The 23,812-nt window shown below is 42.4% G+C and overlaps 1 long non-coding RNA gene and 1 pseudogene across 1 annotated transcript in view; both read right to left on the bottom strand.

Moving 5' to 3' along the window:
• Nucleotides 1-3,589: 3,589 nt before the first annotated feature.
• LOC138248891 (zinc finger protein 585A-like) overlaps nucleotides 3,590-23,812 on the bottom strand; it is a 201,214-nt pseudogene continuing 180,991 nt past the window's right edge.
• Nucleotides 11,078-23,812, bottom strand: part of LOC138248895 (uncharacterized) — a 37,982-nt gene continuing 25,247 nt past the window's right edge. Inside the window, exon 3 of the long non-coding RNA XR_011194658.1 lies at nucleotides 11,078-11,092. This is a non-coding gene — a long non-coding RNA (uncharacterized lncRNA). The remainder of the gene's footprint in view (nucleotides 11,093-23,812) is intronic.

The raw sequence follows: 23,812 nt of genomic DNA, 5'->3' as shown, positions 1-23,812 counted from the left end.
TAGTGGATCTCAGGATCCCACACACCTATATTACTGGGGTTTACTCAGAAATTAAATACATGTACCGAAGAGGCCACACTTACAAACATGCACAACATACACTTGGTATGTTAATGCTTAAATCTGTACTTTACACAAATGCACCAGTAGGCCTCTACTCCAGTGACACAGATAAAGAGGTTGGGTCACAACCACTGAATAGCAAAACTGCCACCCCAGCTCTATAGTCTAGACAAATGACAGTAGTCCACTGCCAGTGAAATTATGAGATGCTTAGAGGGAGCACCCATCCAGGTCACAGCACAGGTCCAGGGCATTTTTCACGTCAAGGGGTAGGTGTAGTCCTCTGCACTCTAGATGAGAGTGAAACCACTGCTAAAATAAAAAACCAGATCGCGAATAATATCACTAGGGGACATAGGGAATGGGACACATCTGTACACCCTGCAAGGGACATTACCATCCTAATCATCCCCTAAGACTTTCCTAGAAAAACAAAGAAAATGCTAGCCTGGAAGAGTTCTTCCTTAAAAACAAGTTAACATCAACCCTGAGCACCATTTCGGCAAACTCATCATCAACACCAACTTTCAACTCGACAATAGCTCAATTTGTAATCATTTTTGTACAACTATACCAACTCAAACACCTGGCGGTAATAGTAATACCATGGAGCCTACAGAGTGATCATACTCTGCTAAGTTTGAATTTTCTGCTTGACATAAAACACATAGATTGTGTACCATATCCCAATGCAGAATTGGAACTTGTGAATCAAAACGAGGATATGTTATGGAATGGTTCACATAGAGCATCTGTCATTCTTCATGTCTCAATATCTTCAAATCGATCAAGCAACAGTGGAGGAGTTTGTGAGGAGTAAAACACCTCTTCAGATCTGGCACATTTTATTAGAACCTAGGAGGAAAAGTTGTACCATGGCTATCACGTCAAATTTCCGCCAACAATCTTAATAAGGAAAAACAGAAAATCAACACTGATTGATGATGATGATGAGGCCAAAAAAAACGACATCGGAGCTCCATCATACCTTAAGGCAAAATTATATTACAACCATCAATAACATTACAACAGGGTACAAAAAGCTAATTCAAACTAATAAAAAAACAATGTGAAAAGCAGCAATGGTATCTCTTTATCCAGGAAGCAGTTGTAAGCAATGCTAGGTCACTCTGGTTACTGGTTGCAAATGGACAGGGAATGAGCAAAATAATATGAGCTCAACTATAGCAGCTTAAAAATGGGCAGCATATTGTCAAACATATCTCTACAATGATAGCCATGGCCATAGTGCAGACACTGAACATAAAAGACCTGAGGACCCACATTCAATCATCTTGGCAGGCAGTTTACACTCAAAGTACAGTATGCTTTCCAGAGATACCTTGGTCATACCTCTAAAAAAAAAGGTGAGATCTCAGAACCAAGCTCATACAGAACAATAAGTTTAATTGATGTAGATGAAAAATCAAGCACAAACATTTGGGATTACGTAAATTAATTGACAGAAGAAAAAGCGTTTTAAACCTAATGGAACGACTAAAGGAATTATACCAGTTGCAATGAGCCACAATAATACAGAACCAAAAAGCCTAGACACAGGTTTCAAGATTGATATCAACTGATCAGCATTACATCGACTTAAGAGCAGTGTGTGGAATAAAATGCGTGACTTCCTCCAATCAACAGCCATTGCTGCATTAGAAAAAAATCAAGGCAATGCATCAACCGAAGAGACGCAAATGCACACCTCTTCTATGCCATTAAAAGGTAGTATAGTAAATGAAGCCACTATTATGGTACACAGTAGCACTCTCCCCATCAAAAAAGCATCTGACGACGGGACACCTTCTTATGTAATTGGCATGTGCATGTACGGATACTGTTCAGAATCCAGAATTCCCTTCATGTTACTATGTAGAATTTGACATGCTGCGCAATATGGCTGCCAAGAAAAAACATTTGTGAGGAACATTAAACCACCAATGCTGTAAAGTTTGTTTAAGGTATCAGAGAAGTCAGCTTTCAAACAAGCCATTTCCTGGCCAAGCCTTGCCATCTCCTCAGAGAAAATATGAAAGCCAAAAAAATTTGTTTAAAGCCTTAAAACAACAACATGGTTCATCCTCTTCATGTACGCATCCTTTAGCCATGCACATCACTTGGGTGAATCAAACTAAGATTGATGAACTATACAAAATGTGACCTGTAGCAGTGCTCAAACACAAGACACACTAATACCTGTATGATCTATCCAATTTCAGATCCTCTTTTTTGTGCAGAAGTCTATACATTCAGAAAAAAACTCTCTATATGTGTCCTTTCTTGTGCACATCATCTTTGAGAGAACAAACCAAAATAGAGCTTACTAACCTAACCTGCAGTACATATGAAAGGACACACAATGATTTTGCGCATCCTATAAACATGATTTAGATAATATGCACCCTTTACTTTGTAGAACACCATCAAGACATCTTAGAGAGTAAATGATTTCATAATTGCTCAGTTACTAGATTTTTGTTTCATGAAATACCAAGGGTCGAAAATGGAACTATATAAAATAAACAGTGGACCCTAATTTTGGAGAATACTGTAATGAAAAAAGCAACACTGGAATGTTAACACTCCAATGGACACAATGGAGTGCTCCTGGCTTCTAATGGCTGGTATGAGTCCCGGGGCCCCAACATTCCATTGTTTGCAGCTCACAGCAACAGCTGTGAACAAAGGTCTCACGGATCCCCAGGGATATCAACCCCACTGGGGTCCGTGACGGCTTTGTTTTACAAATTAGAACATTCTGCCCTGATGGGGCGGAATGTTCTAATAGCTTTATAGCTTGCTGTATCTGGGCTATACCGGCAATTAAAGGCGCGCTCTATTGTTAAAGGCCCGAGCCAAGCTGGAGGTGGCCTTTAATGCCCGGTATAGCCCACTTTGGCGGGCTGTAAAGCTATATAAAATCCTGCTTTATCATGGAAAATTCCTATTTAAGAATTCATGTGTGATGCTTGTTGAAACATTACACTTACGTAGGTGTGTCAAATGTATTCACGTCTGAGCTGAATCGTGGTGTAAAGGATTGCTGTGTGAATCGGGCATGCTTGAATAGGCTAATTGGGAGATGGATTGTGCGCTGCTGAGTGTTCTAAGTGTGTGAGTATTCCATCAGGTGGATTAAGAGAAGGGCTACCCAGTATTAAACTCTAGCTCCGTTTAGTTTTTTTTGGTATATGTGGAACTTCGTACCTATACTTGTAGACAGTTTAATAAACTTACTGATACAACCTTGTTGTACATGTGGATCATGAATCCTACAGTCCTCCTTGTTAAGTGCTGACCTTTGTGTGCTTTGTGTGAGAAGAGCCTCTTCAAACACTTAAAAGCAGAGTGCGCTTGACAGGTAAGCCTCTTCCATGCATTCCTGCTCACTGATCTATGGGAACAAAGGTATTCATCAGGATGGTGTTTTAATAATACAGTTTTGTGGAAAAAGAAAATTACATGTTACCTGTATTTTTCATGGACAGGGTGCTTTAAAAAGGGATTGTTAAATGGGAACTCGTCAAACAGGTTTTCATCAGACATACAGTCCCTTTAGCAGTGTTCACTTACCCCTTGTATGCAAAAATGCAATTAACTCACCTTCCTACTCACCCAAGTACTTGTAAAGTCATTATAAGTCTGAGATGAGTCCATCTACTCAGATTAAAGGCGTTTTGCTTTCCAACCTACTCAAATCAGTTTTTAAACATCTTACCGTAGTCATTTGGGAGGTGGAAATAAAAAGGAGCATTTGCCATACACGTTTCTGTTTTTTCAGTGTCACAATGGACATTTTGCAGACCCTTTATCAATGAACAAAACTTTCCCCTTTATAAGGCTAAGAATGAACGTGTATGGCAAAGACTGCTGCTTGACCTGGATAATTCCGTTCCTGTGGTTTGAGAGGTGTGCTCCGGAGCAATGGACCCATCTGCAAGCTTCTTGAGATCCTCTGCTGGACCCAGCTACACAGAGCAGGGGAGCTGTTTGAGTCCCCAGCATGAGACATCTGCCTGTTGAGATCTTCAGGACTGTGTGTTGAGTGTGCTAGAGCTCCAGGGGCTAGTGTGAGGGGAAGCCTAGAGGGCAAAGAGCAGATTAGACCATCGCTGGCAGCTGAAACACAGATATCAATGAGCTCATCAGAAGAAAGGGGGGTGTATATGATTAGTTTCACTCAAAAATGGAGGCTGACAATGGTGTATGGCAGCTGTGAGAAAATCCTCCCTTCATGGTTGATTCTGTCACTAGGTAAGCTGGAGGAAATCCAAGTATAAATTAATCTAAAATGATTTTAAAATAAATGGCCCTCAGTTCTGTTCAATAATGACACAGCCAGATTAGCCACTGTTTGAGGAAAGATTCATCCTTGTTATAACCACTTCAGAAAATTTGCCAAATCTAGGTCAGAAAGCAGGAACACCAAAATGTAATCCTACTTGAATCTTGTTTGAATGTGTATTCTCTTTTAAGTTTCTCAATGTGTTCTCAATACAAATGTCTTGTGTATAATAACATTTTATTCTTTTGCAAAACTATTGGTGTCCATGCTCTTGTCAGGGGCAACTGAAATGCATGTTTATAAAGCAGCAGGTGCCTCAGTTACATCTGATCATGATATCATTATCACATCCTCCTACCCAGTAAATAACCATGCAACAAATCTGTAGTTTTCAGTATCTTTTTAGCCTCTTCTCTTTAAACTAGGACCTACACTCCGCTTCCAAGGCGAAGGCGTGTACTAAGTACAAACTATACAGGACAAGGATCTTGTTATGCATCTGAGGCTGCTTTAAGTATTACTGACAACTCCCCACGCTCCTTGAGATGGGCTCTTCGATTTTATTACACTAACTACATCTGAAGGCAACACAAACAAATATTTAGGGGAGAGATGGTCTTTTTGCAATTTTGTAAATGACAGATCTTGAGAGAAACTATTGTAAAAATGCAGTGATGCAATAAACAGCAACAAGCACGCTCAGGAAGGGTGAATGGAAGGAATCACTCATTTTAAAAACATTTCCAGGAACAGATCTGTCCCATTGTCTCAGATTTCTTTGTCCCAGCTATCTTTGCTCACTGTGTGCCTACGGCCCTGAAGTGGCCATGCAAACAAGAGACTGCAAAGAAATTGACTGGTTTTCAGATCCAATTAAAAGTTTCTGTTAATTTAATAATGTCTCCAAAATTGATTTATGCTCACAAATATGTATGTAGCACCTTGAAGTAAAAAGCTCAATTTCAAGCATTCTTAAAATATAGAGGTGTATTTTATGTTATATATTTGATTTCGCTCGACTGCAGAATGTGGTGGTAAAACAGCAGTTTAGAAATAATTGTAATTTCCTTTAGCTTGTGATCCCAGTGTTTGGGCCGTACTGTAATCTAGTATATGGGAGGATACTGGAATCTGGTAAAGTGGCGACCATCTGTTGTATCATTCCGGTATTGAATATTCTGCATCTTTCGGATTGTTCCGTTTTTCTCTACACATTTAGTAAATCATGTAGTAGAATGTTAACTAAATTATTATATGTATTTATAAAGCACACGTATCACCAAAAAAGTATAATAGCGCTGGGAACCCTAAATACCAGAGGGAAAGTCCGGCTGCACCGACTGTCCAAGAAAGGGCACAGGAAATTACTGAGGAAAAAGTCAGGTTTTCAAGGCTTCCCTGAAGCGTAAATGGTTTGTTGAGAGTCTGAGGGCAGCAGGAAGCTGATTCTATAGTTGGGCTGCTTTCACTGAAAATGCCGTCCTTATTGTCTGTTTTTCTTGAAATTGGTTTTGTAACTAAGGTTGGATGAGGAGGATCTAAGATATCCCCTAGGTGAATATTTTTTAAACCGGTTTTGCAATGGAATAGGTCCAGCACCTTGAAGAGTTTTAAAAACAATACATAAGGACTTACAGAATATCCTCTGTTTGACTGGTAGCCAATGTAGTTCCTTCAAGGCATCCGGGCCGGTTTAAAGCCAGTTTGGCCGCGGCGGCTTGAACACCATATAATCCGCTTATTAGGAAGTCTAGGGTACCTAAGAGGAGATAACTGCAATAGTCAAACCTACTCAAGATCACTCTGTGCACAATGTTTTCGCAGGCCTCAGTTTGTTGTCAACAATCACTCCCAAATAGTGAATAAGGTTAGATGAAAGACACTCATCCTTTACTGGTAATGGGCAGAACTTTGTATGGTATGTTATGAGTAACACATGATTTCTGGATTTCATTTTGTCTTTTTATAACCACATATAACTGTTTATGCCTCTACTTTAATCAGTATGAGGTTTCTGTACTTTTCACTATATGTTAAGTTCCACCCAATTGTATAGTTTCCTTTTGCTTGCTCTGTTGCTTAAATGGTTATTCAGCTTTTCTGCGTGTATTCCTGATTCATGTACTCAGTGTCTTTATAACAGTTTTGAAATGTAACTTGGATGGCCACATGCAATGATGAAATCAACAATTAGTTTTATTGCCATTTAAGTCACTGCTGTTGCAAGTACCTCTGTAGATGAAGGATAGTTTCCTGTAGCCATGCAATGTTCCTCAATGCCCAAGCCTCCATCTACTCAGCATCAGGTATAACTTTTCAATTGAATTCTTGTTAAAATGCAAAATATTTAGAGGATTTTCTGATTTCCCTAGTAGGGACTGTCTAATGCCATAAGAGAGGACTTTTTTTACTTGAAGGTCTTGGCACATTCACAACATCCATGCGGTTACACACTAATGTGAGTCCTCTTGTGTATTATTAGTGACATCTTTATAAAAAAAATATTTTGCGAAATTCAGAATATTTACATGATTTCAGTCTACGGTGACTGTCACCCTATGTAGTGAAAGACTATTCACATGAAGGGCCAGATTACAAGTTGCTTGTAATGCAACCCCCTGTTTACGCATTAGTCCGAATTACAAGTTTGAAAGTATTTAATGCATCCGATATTTATCAGATGCATTGAATAACTCAACCTTTGTTAAATTTCAGCAGGTCAAACCTACCGAAACTTAACATGGGGAAACGTACTGTATTTACGATATAATGCAGATTTTGGTGCGTTAAACACCAAAATCCGCCCGCATGGTATTCCCCATAAACTTGTAAAGGTGTTATTTATTACACTTGATAAATAACGTACAGCGTGGTATAATTATTTGTAAGGGGAGATAAATAACGCAGCAACTCGTAATCACGCCCTTAGTACAATCCTATGATTTCTTTCCTTTATCTCTTCTCAGATGGAGTGACACATGATCCTTTTCCTTGAAAGCGTTGTCACATTAAGTAAACGTACAGGATTTCTCTGTGGAAAATTCTCTCATTTGTCACTGGATTCTCACATGTACTCAAGATGTGTGGCTTCTCAGGTGATGCAACAGATTACCTTTTTGTCTGAAAGCTTTAGAACATTCAGAACATTTATATGGTTTCTCACACTGTGAACTCTCTGATGTGTTATCAGCTGTGCCTTTGTACTGAAAGCCTTCTCACAGTCAGAACATTTATATAGTTTCTCACCACTGTGAACTCTCTGATGTATTATCAGCGGTGCCTTTGTACTGATAGTCTTCTCACATTCGGAACATTTATATGGTTTCTCACAGGTGTGAGTTCTCTGGTGACTGGATAGTCCACTTATTCCCTTAAAAGCTTTTTGACATTCCGAACATTTATATGGTTTCTCGCCGGTATGATTTCTTTGATGTATTATTAGCTGGCCCTCTCCAGTGAAACACTTGTCACACTCAGAACATTTATATGGTTTCTCGCCGGTATGATTTCTTTGATGTATTATTAGCTGGCCCTTTCCAGTGAAACACTTGTCACACTCAGAACATTTATATGGTGTCTCACCAGTGTGATTTCTTTGATGTATTATTAGGTGGCCCTTTCTGATGAAACATTTGTCACACAGAACATTTATGTAGTTTCTCGCCAGCGTGTGTTCTCTGATGTCTTATCAGAACTGAATTGTGACGGAAAGCCCTATTACATTCAGAACATCTATATGGTTTTTCCCCAGTGTGAATTCTCTCATGTGATGATAACTCACTCTTTTCCTTGAAAGTCTTGTCACATTCAGAACATTTATATGGTTTCTTGCCGCTGTGATTTCTTTGATGTATTATCAGCTGGTTCTTTGTGATGAAACACTTATCACACTCAGAACATTTATGTGGTTTCTCGCCAGAGTGTGTTCTCTGATGTCTTATCAGATGTGTTTTTTGACGGAAAGCCTTATTACATTCAGAACATCTATATGGTTTTTCCCCAGTGTGAATTCTCTCATGTGATGATAAACCACCCTTTTCCTTGAAAGTCTTGTCACACTCAGAACATTTGTAGGGTTTCTCGCCAGTGTGTGATCTCTGATGTCCTATCAGATGTATTTTTTGACGGAAAGCCTTATTACATTCAGAACATCTATATGGTTTTTCCCCAGTGTGAATTCTCTCATGTGATGATAAATCACCCTTTTGCTTGAAAGCCTTATTACATTCAGAACATCTATATGGTTTTTCCCCAGTGTGAATTCTCTCATGTGATGATAAATCACCCTTTTGCTTGAAGGTCTTGTCACATTCAGAGCATTTATATGGTTTCTCGCCAGTGTGATTTCTTTGATGTATTATTAACTGGCCTTTTGTGATGAAACACTTGTCACACTCAAAACATTTATATGGCTTCTCCCCAGTGTGTGTTTTCTGATGTCTTATCAGATTTTCTTTAAGACAGAAAGCCTTATTACATTCAGAACAGCTATATGGTTTTTCCCCAGTGTGAATTCTCTCATGTGATGATAACTCACTCTTTTCCTTGAAAGTCTTGTCACATTCAGAACATTTGTATGGTTTCTTGCCGGTGTGATTTCTTTGATGTATTATTAGGTGGCTCTTTGTGATGAAACACTTATCACACTCAGAACATTTATGTGGTTTCTCGCCAGCATGTGTTCTCTGATGTCTTATCAGAACTAAATTTTGATGGAAAGCCTTATTACATTCAGAACATCTATATGGTTTTTCCCCAGTGTGAATTCTCTCATGTGATGATAACTCACTCTTTTCCTTGAAAGTTTTTTCACGTTCAGAACATTTATATGGTGTCTCACCGGTGTGATTTCTTTGATGTATTATCAGCTGGCTCTTTCCGATGAAACACTTGTCACATTCAGAACATTTATAGGGTTTCTCGCCAGCGTGTGTTCTCTGATGTCTTATCAGAACTGAATTTTGATGGTAAGCCTTATTACATTCAGAACATCTATATGGTTTTTCCCCAGTGTGAATTCTCTCATGTGATGATAACTCACTCTTTTCCTTGAAAGTCTTGTCACATTCAGAACATTTATATGGTTTCTTGCCGGTGTGATTTCTTTGATGTATTATCAGCTGGTTCTTTGTGATGAAACACTTATCACACTCAGAACATTTATGTGGTTTCTCGCCAGAGTGTATTCTCTGATGTCTTATCAGATGTGTTTTTTGACGGAAAGCCTTATTACATTCAGAACATCTATATGGTTTTTCCCCAGTGTGAATTCTCTCGTGTGATGATAAATCTTTCTTTTCCTTGAAAGTCTTGTCACACTCAGAACATTTATATGGTTTGTCTCTTGTGTGATTTCTGTGATGTAGTACTAGGTCACCCTTTTGATTGAAAGTCTTGTCACATTCAGAACATTCACATGGTTTCTTACCAGTATTAGTTTGTTGATGTATAATCAGCGGTCCCTTTGGAAAGCACACCTGGTCATACCCAGTGCATGTATATGGTCTTGGTTCAGCGTAGCCAGACTTTTGTCCAATGAGCAAACCATTTTTGATAAAACCTTTACATTTGAGGCATTGAAATGTTTCTTCTTCCGTATGGTTTTGTTTGCCTACCATCAACTGGCTTTTTCTAATAAAAGGCTTGGTAAACATTGTAGATTTATTGTGTCTTAATAAGCAGTGATGTCCTTGATTTTTTTTCCATATGTGTATTTATATAGAAATCTGTCACATTTAGGGCATTTGTGCACCTCCTCCATTATGCATACACTATGTTTAAATAATTACATTCTTGTAATTGCAGAGATACTGAGTAAACGCATGTAGCTTCTCCTGTGTCTGTCCAGGTTAGTACTTTCTTGTTAGCTAAATGTTACTTACACATATAAATGAAAAATAACGTCTCTACAAAGTAAATTCTTAGCACTAATATTAGAACTGCAAAGTAAGTGTCTTTGCCTTCACAAATTAGGTATATCCTTTCTACTGATAGTCCCACTGTGTATAGGTGCTCAGCTAAGTTAATAGCTTGGAGGTATCACTTCTCCATTCTAGCTGTCTCTTATTTCCTTTCTCGTCAGTATAAAGTCAATATTAAAGCATTAGTTGGCATTTTTAAAGCACATTTAGTGCTCAGTTATGATCTCTTTTCTTTATGGCACATGTGATTTATTATAAGAAAGCCATTTCTCATATTCTGTACTCTTCTCGTATTCAGAGTTTATTTACAGGGCAACGCTCTGTGCTAGCCTCTACTGAGGGGATATTCTGATGTATTGTTAGAGTTGCCTTTTATGCAGAAGACAGCAATAAGTAGATTGTTCTGTGGCTAGTGTCCAGTGTATAAATTGTCTGTTGTTAATCTGATTACTTTAGCCTGGAAAGACTTATTACATTCTATACATTTGTGTGGCCTTTCTCCTTTGTAGGTCACTTCATTAGAGTTCATTGGACTGTTAATATGTTGTCATATTCATGAGATATTCCTTACTCCCTTGTTGTGATGTAATATGTCACATTCATCAGACACACATCATTCCATTGGTGTCTGCTATCAATTCTGCACAGAAAAAAAAGTGGTTTGTGCAAACAGCGCACATCAGTAACAGCTGTAGAGCTTCGCAAAGTTTCCGACAACTGTTTCGTAGTTTTCAGAGGGTTAATGTCTCAAAAGTTGAATTGCAATTCTTTGTGTGAGCGATATTCCTTTGACCATTGCTTGTATTCTGAATTTCTTTCACTTACAGGAGAAAACAAAAATAAGTATTAGCATTTTATAAGCCAAAAAATACAAATATCAGCATTAAAAAAACAATCAATTTGTTTGTTTTGCTATATGGAAATGAAGTTAGAACAGTCAGGAACGCAACTGGAAGTGATAGTCACAGCGCATTAGCTTAGAAATAATATAAACATAATCTAGTGACCACAGTATTTTATTCATATATGAACAAAAACATTTGCAACCCTGTAATGAGGTCCAGAGCACACTGTTAATCAGCCACTAACAATGTTCACAACAAAAATTATAATTGACACCGAGATATCTGTAATCCAATTACCAAACACACATGAAGAAACATAGGTAAAATTGGTTAACATGACTCTGCTGACAACATGGATAAATACAAAAACCTGGATGTGTAATACAATGATTACACCATGAACTGACACTGACATAGAGACATCTATCATTAAATGGTGATATCCACAGCATGTATTGGGATAAGTGAGAATGCTTCTATGACATTTATTTATTTATTCATTCGGTTATTTGAGGAGCACAGCAATACCAATTATCATTTTCTGGTGCTAAGAGAGAGGAAGCTGCAGCCAGGGGTTAAGGTTTTATTGAACAAATTGCCAAGGTTTTAGAAGCTTTGTGCAAACAAGGGTATCAGGCATCAATCAGAAATATAAAAAGAAGAGAATTCCAAAGTTTAGCAACAGTGACTGAAAGGCACACTGGCTTTTCGGGGATGTGCAATGGGAAGACTGAAGAGGAACAAAGAATTCAGGTCAGAGAGTACAATCAAACCAACTCCTTGATGAATGTTTCAGTGTATATTTTTGCAACAGATCGAAGGTCCCATAGGCACAGTTTAAAACTCAAACAGTGATACTTGTGATCTACTTACAGCGTGGATATGCCAAAAACAAACATACCGGGGCTGTGGTTAACCAACTTGGCAGAGCGGATGTAACCTGCTCGAGCTCTACTGCATTCTCTCAACATAAACAAAGTAATGGAGTCTCTCACCGCAAATATGCCCGCTAATGCTTATTGCTGATGTCGGAGCAGTGGGAAACTCTGAAGGATGCTAAAAGAATAATGATTGTAACAGCTCCGGGCCAGCCCTTTTAGAAACGCTGGTGACCTACATTTCCTGCAGAGTAATGGCTCCGACGTGAGTGAACCCGCTGCTGTGACCGTGAACACGAACGTGGCTGACGACCTGCACTGTGCTCTGGCTGACATTAAACTCACTCCCATTGACGAAGGCAAGTGGCAAACTCCTTTTTTAGGGAAAAGCTTTACCAAGGAAATTTTTACACCAAACTGCAGCACTCTGTCTTTATTGCCTACTTTAATATGGCACCCATACAGGATGGCACCCTCATGGTGGCACAGACTGGTCCACATTGTAATAATACCCCAGCAGCGATGGCGAAACTCTCCCTCCCTGCCATGGCACAGTGAAACACCACCTAGAAACCTACATCGAAGCAGCATTGGAAACAACATGAACACTCCTTAGGTCACTCTAGCGCTTGCAGTTCTGTCCCTATGTACCTCTGAGAGCCTAATGAGACTAGTGGCAACCGGTTACGTGCACTCTGTTTTTTTACTCACCACCACCAAACTCCATGAAGGAAATGATGAAATCTATATAGTAGGCTTTACCAAATTGTAGTAAGGCAGTAGGTGCCAGCTTCCTCCTCGTAAAAGAGCTCCTCCATTTAATCAGACCACACAGACTTGACGAAATTGACTGTGAAACAGGCTCGAAGCCTCTAGCTCCTTAGAGCCTCACAAAGGCGGTGAACCAGCAGCCATATGGACAGAATAATTCACTATCACTACTCTCTGCCTAATGAGTGATAAGGAAATAATGCAGGGACCGTGACCCACCACGTGACCCCTCATGCTCTACTGGGGGCTGCCATTGAGAGTTCCTGCTCACTACCCATAGTCTCAAATCCATAACTGCGCGCTACATGCCTCCGAAAAAGCCACAAACTAACAGTGTTGTTATTTTTAATCAACCGAAGCAAGAGACTCGCGCTGCACTGCAGCCAAAGTGAGCAAAATGGCATTAGCTAAGGAAGATCTTCTTTCCACCCTTCAAGAATTTAAAAGCGAATTCAGAGAAGAACTCAAAGCAGACCTCATCACCTCTTTGGAAATCTTTCGATCCGACCTCAACTCTAAACTCACTATCCTACAACAAGATGTAAACTCTATTGGAACCCGTGCACTTGACCATGAAGGTAAATGCAAGACTCTTGAACAACGAATGGATCGCCTAGAGGGCTGTTCAGACCAACTTAAGGAACACCGCCAAGCTGCAATACTGAAATGTGAAGACATGGAAAAATCGCTCACAGCAAGATAACATTCGCCTACGAAATCTGGAGGAGCGAGAGGAAAGTCCAGACCTAGAGGTATTCATAGTAGGCCTATTCTCAGAAACTCTGGAAAAGAGCAGCACTAAGATTAAACTTGATCGTGTCCACTGAGGTGGCCCACTGATATAGGGTGAAGGGCAATGACCCAGAGATGTCCCGGCAAAGCTACACTCTTTCAAAGTGAAGGACACAATTTTGCAACCTACGAGAAAAATAGAAGAAATATCCATCTAAGGCATGACATGTTCCATGATATTGCTCCAGCTACTTTAGCCCGACAGCTGCAGTTCCCACCTATCGCTGACAAACTATGCCAGGGCCACATCACGTACACATGGACTTATTATTATGGCCGAGCCTTTGAGTACCAAAACAAAACACATCATTCATGAACATAGCAGACGCCACAGCATTGCTTGGGGTGACAATCTCTGAACTGGACACACTCTGAGGACAATTCGGAAGGACCATCCATGAGCCCCAAGATTGGGGCAGAACGGAGACAATGGCTTTCACAACAACATCCCAGACGACAAGGGATACGCTGGGCCCCAGGTTGATATGGTCACCCATGTTTCTTTTTTACTTTATCAGGAGAAAGATTTTCAGAAAAAACGAACATTTGAATACAGATTTGAACTAAACTGAAGCCTGTTCATACATGTACGGCAGGCCCCTATCTGGGAGAATAATCCTTGTCTGTGTACAACCTGCCACTCTTTCACGGAAAGACTACACAATGAACATTGAAACCCCAGAGACCTACCTGTCTGACTTGATCTTCTTTAAATTCTCATTACCTTAATATTGGATTTATATAGCAAGAATGCTTATGTGGTTTACGACCTAGGAGCTCGCACTTATGTGACTTATCCCAACACTACACAACTGTTGGGGAACCAGGATTCCTAAATGTTATTGTTTTGTTGTTTACAACCTTTTACTCCATTAGTGGGACTGTATTGGTGTGTTTTGGGGGCGAAGGGTTTCCCTCCTTTTTCATTCACCAAATACGATAAGAAGGGAATAATAATTATGGTGAAAGGAGAATGAATGGGCAGGACATGCACAATAGCCTCAGTTTGTACCCCCTATTCAGCACAAACTACCTTTCTTCACTCATTCCTCACTCTTTTGGGGGTTTGCAGAGGGGGAAATCATACTAATGGGAGACACTATTCTTATCTGGGATCCAGCACTAGATAGCACCCATCCACATGCTCTATAGCGGGAAGCTTCACTAAAGCCCCAAAGCAGGACCTCCAATCAATAAGCTTGCTAGATGCTTGGAGGACAACACACTCTACCACGCAAGACTATACTTTTTTCCCTCACACGTCCACTTACATATTCAAGACTCGGTTACACATTTATAAGTCAATCATTGCAACACTATTCTGGCGACCAATTTCCCCACAATTGCACTATCAGATCAGACCCTTGTAGAGCTCACACTAGACTGGACAACCCTCAAACCTAAGCTCCACTGGTGGTTGTAGGGAGCTGGGTTCTGTTTGCAGTACCCCACTGTTAGAAATTGTGTTTCTGGTTGGCTAGGGTATACACCTAAGCCAGGCAAAACCCACCACTCTAGTCAGGGTGAGGGAGATACACACTCAGATAACCGTGTGTGCCAGGTCCCTTAGCACTGCATATGCCAGGTGTTAGTCACCCCTAAGGCAGGGTGCATCCAGACATATGTGAGGGCCTATAAGCATGAACAGATATGCCCCTGCTATGTCTCAGTTGATTCAGAGACATAGTAAGTGTACAGGGAAGCCATTATTAATGCAAGTGATGGACACTGGTCATTACGGGTTCCCCAGCTACATGATGGCTCCTCTGAATCCTGGGATGTTTGGTATCAAACATCTCAGAATAATAAACCCACACTGATGCCAGTGTTGGATTTATTAATAAAACCCTGAAAACCTACCAACTCCTAGCTTGGACACTGACAGGTCAAAACCAGTACAGCCACCTTAGACAGAGTTCTGTCCCCCTGAGATGAGAGTCAACGCTCTTGAGGGCTCAGAACAAAGACATGCTTTGGGCAGAGGTGCTAGCACCTCGTCCAGGCAGGATGGACATTCCAAGGTCGGGAGCTTTAAAGGCCTTGTCGCCTTTGTAATGTGACACAGGCCTCTCCAAATGGTAGAGGAGGCTAACCCCCAGTTCCTGACCCCACTTTTTGGTGACAGGACTGGGAGGAACATTAGGCAGATTGAGAGGTGTGCCCACTTCATGCCAGTCCCACCCCTACGGTGGACGAGCTGAAGCAGACACTACCTACATTTCTCCATCTTGTTTGGAAGGAATTTAGGCCACTAGGGTTATGCCCACTTCCCAACAGAAGTGGTCATAAAGAGGGTGTAGTCACCCTAAAGGTGAGTAGCCCAGTAGCTACCACCTGGCACACCCTGTAACACCCCTAAATTCAGTATTTAGGGGGCACTCCTGAACCCTAGAAGGCAGATTCCTGATGACCTAAGAAGAGCTGGACACTAAAGAGTCGCATCAGCAAAGAAGACTGCAGACAGCAACTGACTTGGCCCTAGCCCTATGGGCCTGTCTGCAGCCCTCAATGATCCTGCGCAAAAGTCTAGTCCTGCAACCCAACAACCTCCAAAGCTTTGGAAGGACTGCCTGTCTTCAACAAAGATCAAGATCTCCCAAGAACAGCAGACCTGTTCAAGAAGAGACCAACTTTAAAAGAAAAAGAACTCTGCCCTGAGGAACTGCAAAACTGTTTCCGGGCTCACCTCTGCACCAGACGCCCATGGCCCAAGTTCAAGTGGCCCACCAGTCCTGTGCTGGTTCCCCTAGCAAGCCTGAGCCCATGTCCAGCGTGGGCTGACCCCTGCAGGTCTCTGCCTCGAAGCCTGCAGCCTCAAACTGAAGACTCCCCCTGACCGCGACCTACCCGGTAAGCTGTTCCCGAGGCCAAAGCAAACACCTGCACCCAAAACCCCTGGGGAGCTGGACTGACGGTGTTCCCAAGTCCACTAGCATCAGAACTTACCTGGGCAGCTGTGGGTTTTCTTCATTCAGCCTCCTGGCCCAAGGCTGCAGCCTTTCTCTAAAACTCATCTCGCCCATTGATTAACATCCGGTGTCCGATGCTGTATTGGCACTCTACACCCAGCTGCCCCCGTGCCCCTGAGGGTGTAATTTTGGTGCTGCCTTGTGCCCCTCCCTTGTGCTTACCTTAACCCTGGGAGATCGACCCCTGACACTGGTTTACTCACCTGTAAGTAGCACATCTTTGTTCACCCACAGTTGCCATTGGTTAACATTGGGCAGCCAACCCCAAATTTGACCTCTCCACCCAGCCGCCCATTGCCACTGTGGGTGCACTCTTGGTACTGATCTGAACCTTGCCTGGTGTTGACCTGAAACCCCGAACACTGGATTTGTAAGTCGTGTACTTACCTACAAAGCTGCATTCTTGTTTTCCTGCTATAGGTTAACATTGAGAACTCTAAAAATTGCAAGTCGATTTTTGAAACTGCAAAGTATTTATCATCTAAAAAGTACCTTATGACAAAGTTCTTTGGTTCAAAGCATATATACAGGGAGTGCAGAATTATTAGGCAAATGAGTATTTTGACCACATCATCCTCTTTATGCATGTTGTCTTACTCCAAGCTGTATAGGCTCGAAAGCCTACTACCAATTAAGCATATTAGGTGATGTGCATCTCTGTAATAAGAAGGGGTGTGGTCTAATGACATCAACACCCTATATCAGGTGTGCATAATTATTAGGCAACTTCCTTTCCTTTGGCAAAATGGGTCAAAAGAAGGACTTGACAGGCTCAGAAAAGTCAAAAATAGTGAGATATCTTGCAGAGGGATGCAGCACTCTTAAAATTGCAAAGCTTCTGAAGCGTGATCATCGAACAATCAAGTGTTTCATTCAAAATAGTCAACAGGGTCGCAAGAAGCGTGTGGAAAAACCAAGGCGCAAAATAACTGCCCATGAACTGAGAAAAGTCAAGCGTGCAGGTGCCACGATGCCACTTGCCACCAGTTTGGCCATATTTCAGAGCTGCAACATCACTGGAGTGCCCAAAAGCACAAGGTGTGCAATACTCAGAGACATGGCCAAGGTAAGAAAGGCTGAAAGACGACCACCACTGAACGAGACACACAAGCTGAAACGTCAAGACTGGGCCAAGAAATATCTCAAGACTGATTTTTCTAAGGTTTTATGGACTGATGAAATGAGAGTGAGTCTTGATGGGCCAGATGGATGGGCCCGTGGCTGGATTGGTAAAGGGCAGAGAGCTCCAGTCCGACTCAGACGCCAGCAAGGTGGAGGTGGAGTACTGGTTTGGGCTGGTATCATCAAAGATGAGCTTGTGGGGCCTTTTCGGGTTGAGGATGGAGTCAAGCTCAACTCCCAGTCCTACTGCCAGTTCCTGGAAGACACCTTCTTCAAGCAGTGGTACAGGAAGAAGTCTGCATCCTTCAAGAAATACATGATTTTCATGCAGGACAATGCTCCATCACACGCGTCCAAGTACTCCACAGCGTGGCTGGCAAGAAAGGGTATATAAGAAGGAAATCTAATGACATGGCCTCCTTGTTCACCTGATCTGAACCCCATTGAGAACCTGTGGTCCATCATCAAATGTGAGATTTACAAGGAGGGAAAACAGTACACCTCTCTGAACAGTGTGTGGGAGGCTGTGGTTGCTGCTGCACGCAATGTTGATGGTGAACAGATCAAAACACTGGCAGAATCCATGGATGGCAGGCTTTTGAGTGTCCTTGCAAAGAAAGGTGGCTATATTGGTCACTGATTTGTTTTTGTTTTGTTTTTGAATGTCAGAAATGTATATTTGTGAATGTTGAGATGTTATATTGGTTTCACTGGTAATAATAAATAATTGAAATGGGTATATATTTTTTTTTGTTAAGTTGCCTAATAATTATGCACAGTAATAGTCACCTGCACACACAGATATCCCCCTAACATAGCTAAAACTAAAAAATAACTAAAAACTACTTCCAAAAATATTCAGCTTTGATATTAATGAGTTTTTTGGGTTCATTGAGAACATGGTTGTTGTTCAATAATAAAATTAATCCTCAAAAATACAACTTGCCTAATAATTCTGCACTCCCTGTAAAAGCAAACGTTATTTTTCTAAACTGGTCTCAGATTTATTCATTGAGCGTGTCTCACATTTATTGCCTCGGAGTACAACAAATGTTGAACACAACTCCATGATAAACCTAACTGCTCGCCCACACTACCACAAATAGAGCATTAGACCAAGTTACTTTTGCCTCTTCAAACCAATTGGGGATCCACTGGACTTTCTGCATTATGTACTTAATTTTAGTGAACTATATAGCGAGCCAGCTTCCTTCACTGGTTTTTCCTCTGTTCTCTTACTAGGGACCACCTCTTTCAAGACGAGATACGTAAAACCATTTGAGATTTTTTCCAACTGAACGACCCTCGAGTCACCTGTCCGCTACACGGGATGCCTTTAAAGTACTCGTTAGAGGGAAATGTAGCTCCCCGTCATCTGCTTTGATAAATAAAATAAAAAATGTTAGAAATGGGGTTTTTGGTTGGCCGTCAGGTTGCCCTCTGTCCAAGCAAGAACCCTCACTCTAGTCAGGGTAAATCACACACAATCCAAAATCAGCCTGTGCTCACCCTCCGGTAGCTTGGCACGAGCAGTCAGGCTTAACTTAGAAGGCCATGTGTAAAGCATTTGTGCAATAAATCATACAACACCATAGCATAACACCTACAAAAATACACCACACAGTGTTTAGAAAAATATATAATATTTATCTGGGTATCTTCAGGTCAAAACGATCAAAGTTGCAATACGAATTGTAGAAATATCACTGAAAAGTGATATACAGTGTCTTAAGTCTTTAGAATATAAACAAAGTCTCTTTCAAGCACAAGTACCTGGTTGGGAGTGGAAAAATCTCCTCAGAGGGCCACAAGAGAAGAGGTGCGTGGAAAAAGGGTGTGGGCGTCGATTTCTCCCCAGCACACACGGACTTGCGTCATTATTTTCCACGCGGGGAAGTCGGCGTCGTTTTCCGGCGCTCGGACAGTCTCTTTCTGTGGATCGCGGGGATTACCAGATGTCCCGGGTCTGTGCGTGGATTTTCCTGCTTGTTCTCCGGCTGCGTGTCGGTCTGCAGGGCTGCGCGTCGAAATTACGATCTCACGGCAGGCGTCGCGTCGATTTCTCCTCTGTATGTCGATCTGCGGGGCTGCGCGTCGAAATTACGATATCACAGCAGGCGTCGCGTCGATTTCTCCTCTGTATGTCGATCTGCGGGGCTGCGCGTCGAAATTACGATCTCACGGCAGGCGTCGCGTCGATTTCTCCTCTAGAGGTTGGGCGGCGTTGTCCTTGCGAGGCCGTGCGTCGGATTTTCGATCGTCCCAAGAGCGTCGCGTCGATCAGCGTCAGTGTGCGGCGTTTTTCTTGCCACGGAACAAGCTGTGCGTCGAAATTTTCGGCGCACGGAGCGTCCAAGTAAAAGAGAGAAGTCTTTTTGGTCCTGAGACTTCAGGGAACAGGAGGCAAGCTCTATCCAAGCCCTTGGAGAGCACTTTCACAGCCAGACAAGAGTTCAGCAAGGCAGCAGGGCAACAGCAAGGCAGCAGTCCTTTGTAGAAAGCAGACAGGTGAGTCCTTTGAGCAGCCAGGCAGTTCTTCTTGGCAGGATGTAGTTTCTGGTTCAGGTTTCTTCTCCAGCAAGTGTCTGATGAGGTAGGGCAGAGGCCCTGTTTTATACTAAGTTGTGCCTTTAAAGTGGGGGTGACTTCAAAGAGTGTCTAAGAAATGCACCAAGCCCCCTTTCAGTTCAATCCTGTCTGCCAGAGTCCCAGTAGGGGGTGTGGCAGTCCTTTGTGTGAGGGCAGGCCCTCCACCCTCCCAGCCCAGGAAGACCCATTCAAAATGCAGATGTATGCAAGTGAGGCTGAGTACCCTGTGTTTGGGGTGTGTCTGAGTGAATGCACAAGGAGCTGTCAACTAAACCTAGCCAGACGTGGATTGAAGGGCACAACAAGATTTTAGTGCAAAGAAATGCTCACTTTCTAAAAGTGGCATTTCTAGAATAGTAATATTAAATCCGACTTCACCAGTCAGCAGGATTTTGTATTACCATTCTGGCCATACTAAATATGACCTTCCTGCTCCTTTCAGATCAGCAGCTGCCACTTCAACAGTGTATGAGGGCAGCCCCAATGTTAGCCTATGAAAGGAGCAGGCCTCACAGTAGTGTAAAAACAAATTTAGGAGTTTTACACTACCAGGACATATAACTACACAGGTACATGTCCTGCCTTTTACCTACACAGCACCCTGCTCTAGGGGTTACCTAGGGCACACATTAGGGATGACTTATATGTAGTAAAAGGGGAGTTCTAGGCTTGGCAAGTACTTTTAAATGCCAAGTCGAAGTGGCAGTGAAACTGCACACACAGGCCTTGCAATGGCAGGCCTGAGACAGGGTTAGGGGGCTACTGAGGTGGGTGGCACAACTAGTGCTGCAGGCCCACTAGTAGCATTTAATCTCCCTGCCCTAGGCACATGTAGTGCACTCTACCAGGGACTTACAAGTAAATTAAATAGTCAATCATGGATAAACCAATCAGTAGTACAATTTACACAGAGAGCATATGCACTTTAGCACTGGTTAGCAGTGGTAAAGTGCCCAGAGGTCAAAAGCCAACAACAACAGGTCAGAAAAAATAGGAGGAAGGAGGCAAAAAGTTTGGGGATGTCCCTGTCAAAAAGCCAGGTCCAACACCAGTCATCTGCTTTAATAAATAAAATAAAAAAATCAAGATAGGCTCACTCTTGAAACAGAACTCCAAACAGCAGGAAGGGCACACACTCCCCGGCCTTGCACTCCAAAGGAAGGTCACAGCTGAGGCCCTCATTATGTCCCTGGTTAATGTGGCTGTAGTACCGCCAACAGGCTGGCGGTACATACCGCCTCATCATGAGATTCATCCACACAGCCCTCCACCCCCCATACAAGCACACAGACACGCACCACGCATACACCCATTAACTTACACTCATCCATACACGCATTCATACACACAGTGGCATACACGCATTCATTCACGCATTCTTTCAGACATACACGCTCAACACCCCCCCTCCCCTGTCAGACGATCACCTTACCTGCTCTGGGGAGGTCGCCCAGCAGGGAAAGGGAAGGGGTGCTGCTACCACCAGCACCGCCCCGACAGCTGAACACTGCCAGGACGTATCACAGGTTAAAGCGTGTACACATTTAGCACGGGAAACGTCCTAAACAACGCATCGTCAAAAACACAGACGTTTCCCATGCAAGCAGAACAACACTTGCCTGAGCAATGACTGCCTTTTTCTCTGCCTTAACCACGCATGTGCCAAACTATGCATATGTGTGGTTAAGGCAGAGAGCAGTCTAGTGGATCGGGAGAGGACGCAGTGAGGTAAGTGGAGCTAGGGCAGGGTTTGGGGAGGTAGTTTTAAGGGGCGGTGGAGTAATTTTTTTTTTTTTTTTTTTTTTTTAGGGGTGTGGTGGGGGGTTGGGGAAGTTTATTTTTTAGGGGTGGGGGAAGGTTTAAGGAAGGGTGGGAGAATGGAGGAGGGAAGGAAGGAACAGGAGAGGCCGCGGTGAGGTGGGTGGGGCTGAGTTTGGGGGGTAGTTTTTAGCGGTGGGGTGGATTTAGGACGGGGGTTGGGGTAGTTTATTTGTTAGGGGTGGGAGTGTAGGGGGTCAGGGTAGATTATTTTTTAGGGCTTAGGTTGGGGGGGTAGGGTAGTTTACTTATTAGGGGTGGGGGAAGGTTTTAGGGCTTAGGGCGGGTGGGGGTGTTGAGGTAGTTTATTTTTTAGGGGAGGGATTTTTTTTTTAGGGCTTAGTGTGTGTGTGAGGGGGTTCGGGTAGTTTAGTTATTAAGGGTGGGAGAAGGTTTTAGAGCTCAGAGTGGGTGGGGGATTTTGAAGTAGTTTAGTTTTTAGGGGCAAAGGTGGGGGATTCGGGTAGTTTTGTTTTACGGTTTAGGGTGGGTGGGGGAGTCAGGGTAGTTTAGCTTTTAGGGGTGGGCAAAGATTTTATGGCTCAGGGTGGGTAGTGGGTGTCTGGGTAGTTCACTTATAGCGGTGGGGGTTTCGGTACTTTTTTAGGTTAAGGCGGGGAGGGGTTCTATGACACAACCACTCATGCCGTTTCCACATATGCCTTTACTAAGCATGCTTTTACAATGAAATTCATTGTAAAGGCATGCGTGGTAAAGGCATGTGTTGAAAAGACGCGGTCGTGGTTCCGACTGCGTTGTTAAGCAATGCATGGTTCCGGAACGCGTGGTTGTGTCATACAACCATTTAGCACAACTAAGGGTTAAAAATGAGAAATAGTATGTCAGCTACATATATAGAGAGATAAGAGATATGGCGATGTCCAAAGAAGACAAAGCAAACACCTTCTGTGATTTCTACAAAATCCTTCACCAGTCCGAGACACCAGGGGAAGAGGCACAGCTAGACTATTTGAAGGGGGTCGATTTACCCACAGTGACGCCGGATCAGAATGGGGAACTGGGTAGCCTGATCAGAGATGACGAGGTCCAAACTGTAATTAGTGCCCTTAAATTACACAAATCACCAGGACCCAATGGGTTCACAGTCCAATTCTATAAAACCTTCAGCTCAGATTTAATACCCCACCTCACACTTCTATTCAATCACATGACTACCACTTGAATGTTACCCCCCTCAATGAGTGAAGTTTTAATCTCGATCATCCCGAAACCAGGGAAGGACCCTCACTACTGCACTTCCTATAGGCCTATAGCCTAACTCAAGCTATACTAAAATCTTAACTACCAGCTTGGAAACAATTATTGATCCATCCCGAACAATCAGGTTTTATTCAAGGGAGACAGACATATGATAACTTAAGGATGGTCCCCCTCAGTGTGGAATTTAATAAAATATCTACTTGTCCATGGGGCAGGTTGTCTCTTAAATCTACTTGTCTGGTAAATAAAAATCTACTTGTTCCTTTGGTGCCATGTAGTATGCTGACAAATTATGGCAGCAATCTCATTAAGTAATAACTCTGATAAAAGCTGCAGAAGGCTGGCCCAGTGTGTGGTGGACACTTATGGTGTTACACCTTATACTGGGTCCAGGCAGCCCTTATTAGATAGTGTTACAGTGTCTATGTAGCCAGGGCTTTCTAATGGTAGCTGTGGTGAGCAGCCAAGACATATCTAGAAGGAGTGTGAAGCACCTGCAATTCCACTGTAGTCACCCAGTAATTTATCACACATG

This window comes from Pleurodeles waltl, chromosome 8 (genome assembly GCF_031143425.1).
Source record: "Pleurodeles waltl isolate 20211129_DDA chromosome 8, aPleWal1.hap1.20221129, whole genome shotgun sequence".
Classification (NCBI taxonomy): domain Eukaryota; kingdom Metazoa; phylum Chordata; class Amphibia; order Caudata; family Salamandridae; genus Pleurodeles; species Pleurodeles waltl.
The sequence above is the reverse complement of the archived record's forward strand: the minus strand, read 5'-3'. Positions and strand labels throughout refer to the sequence as shown.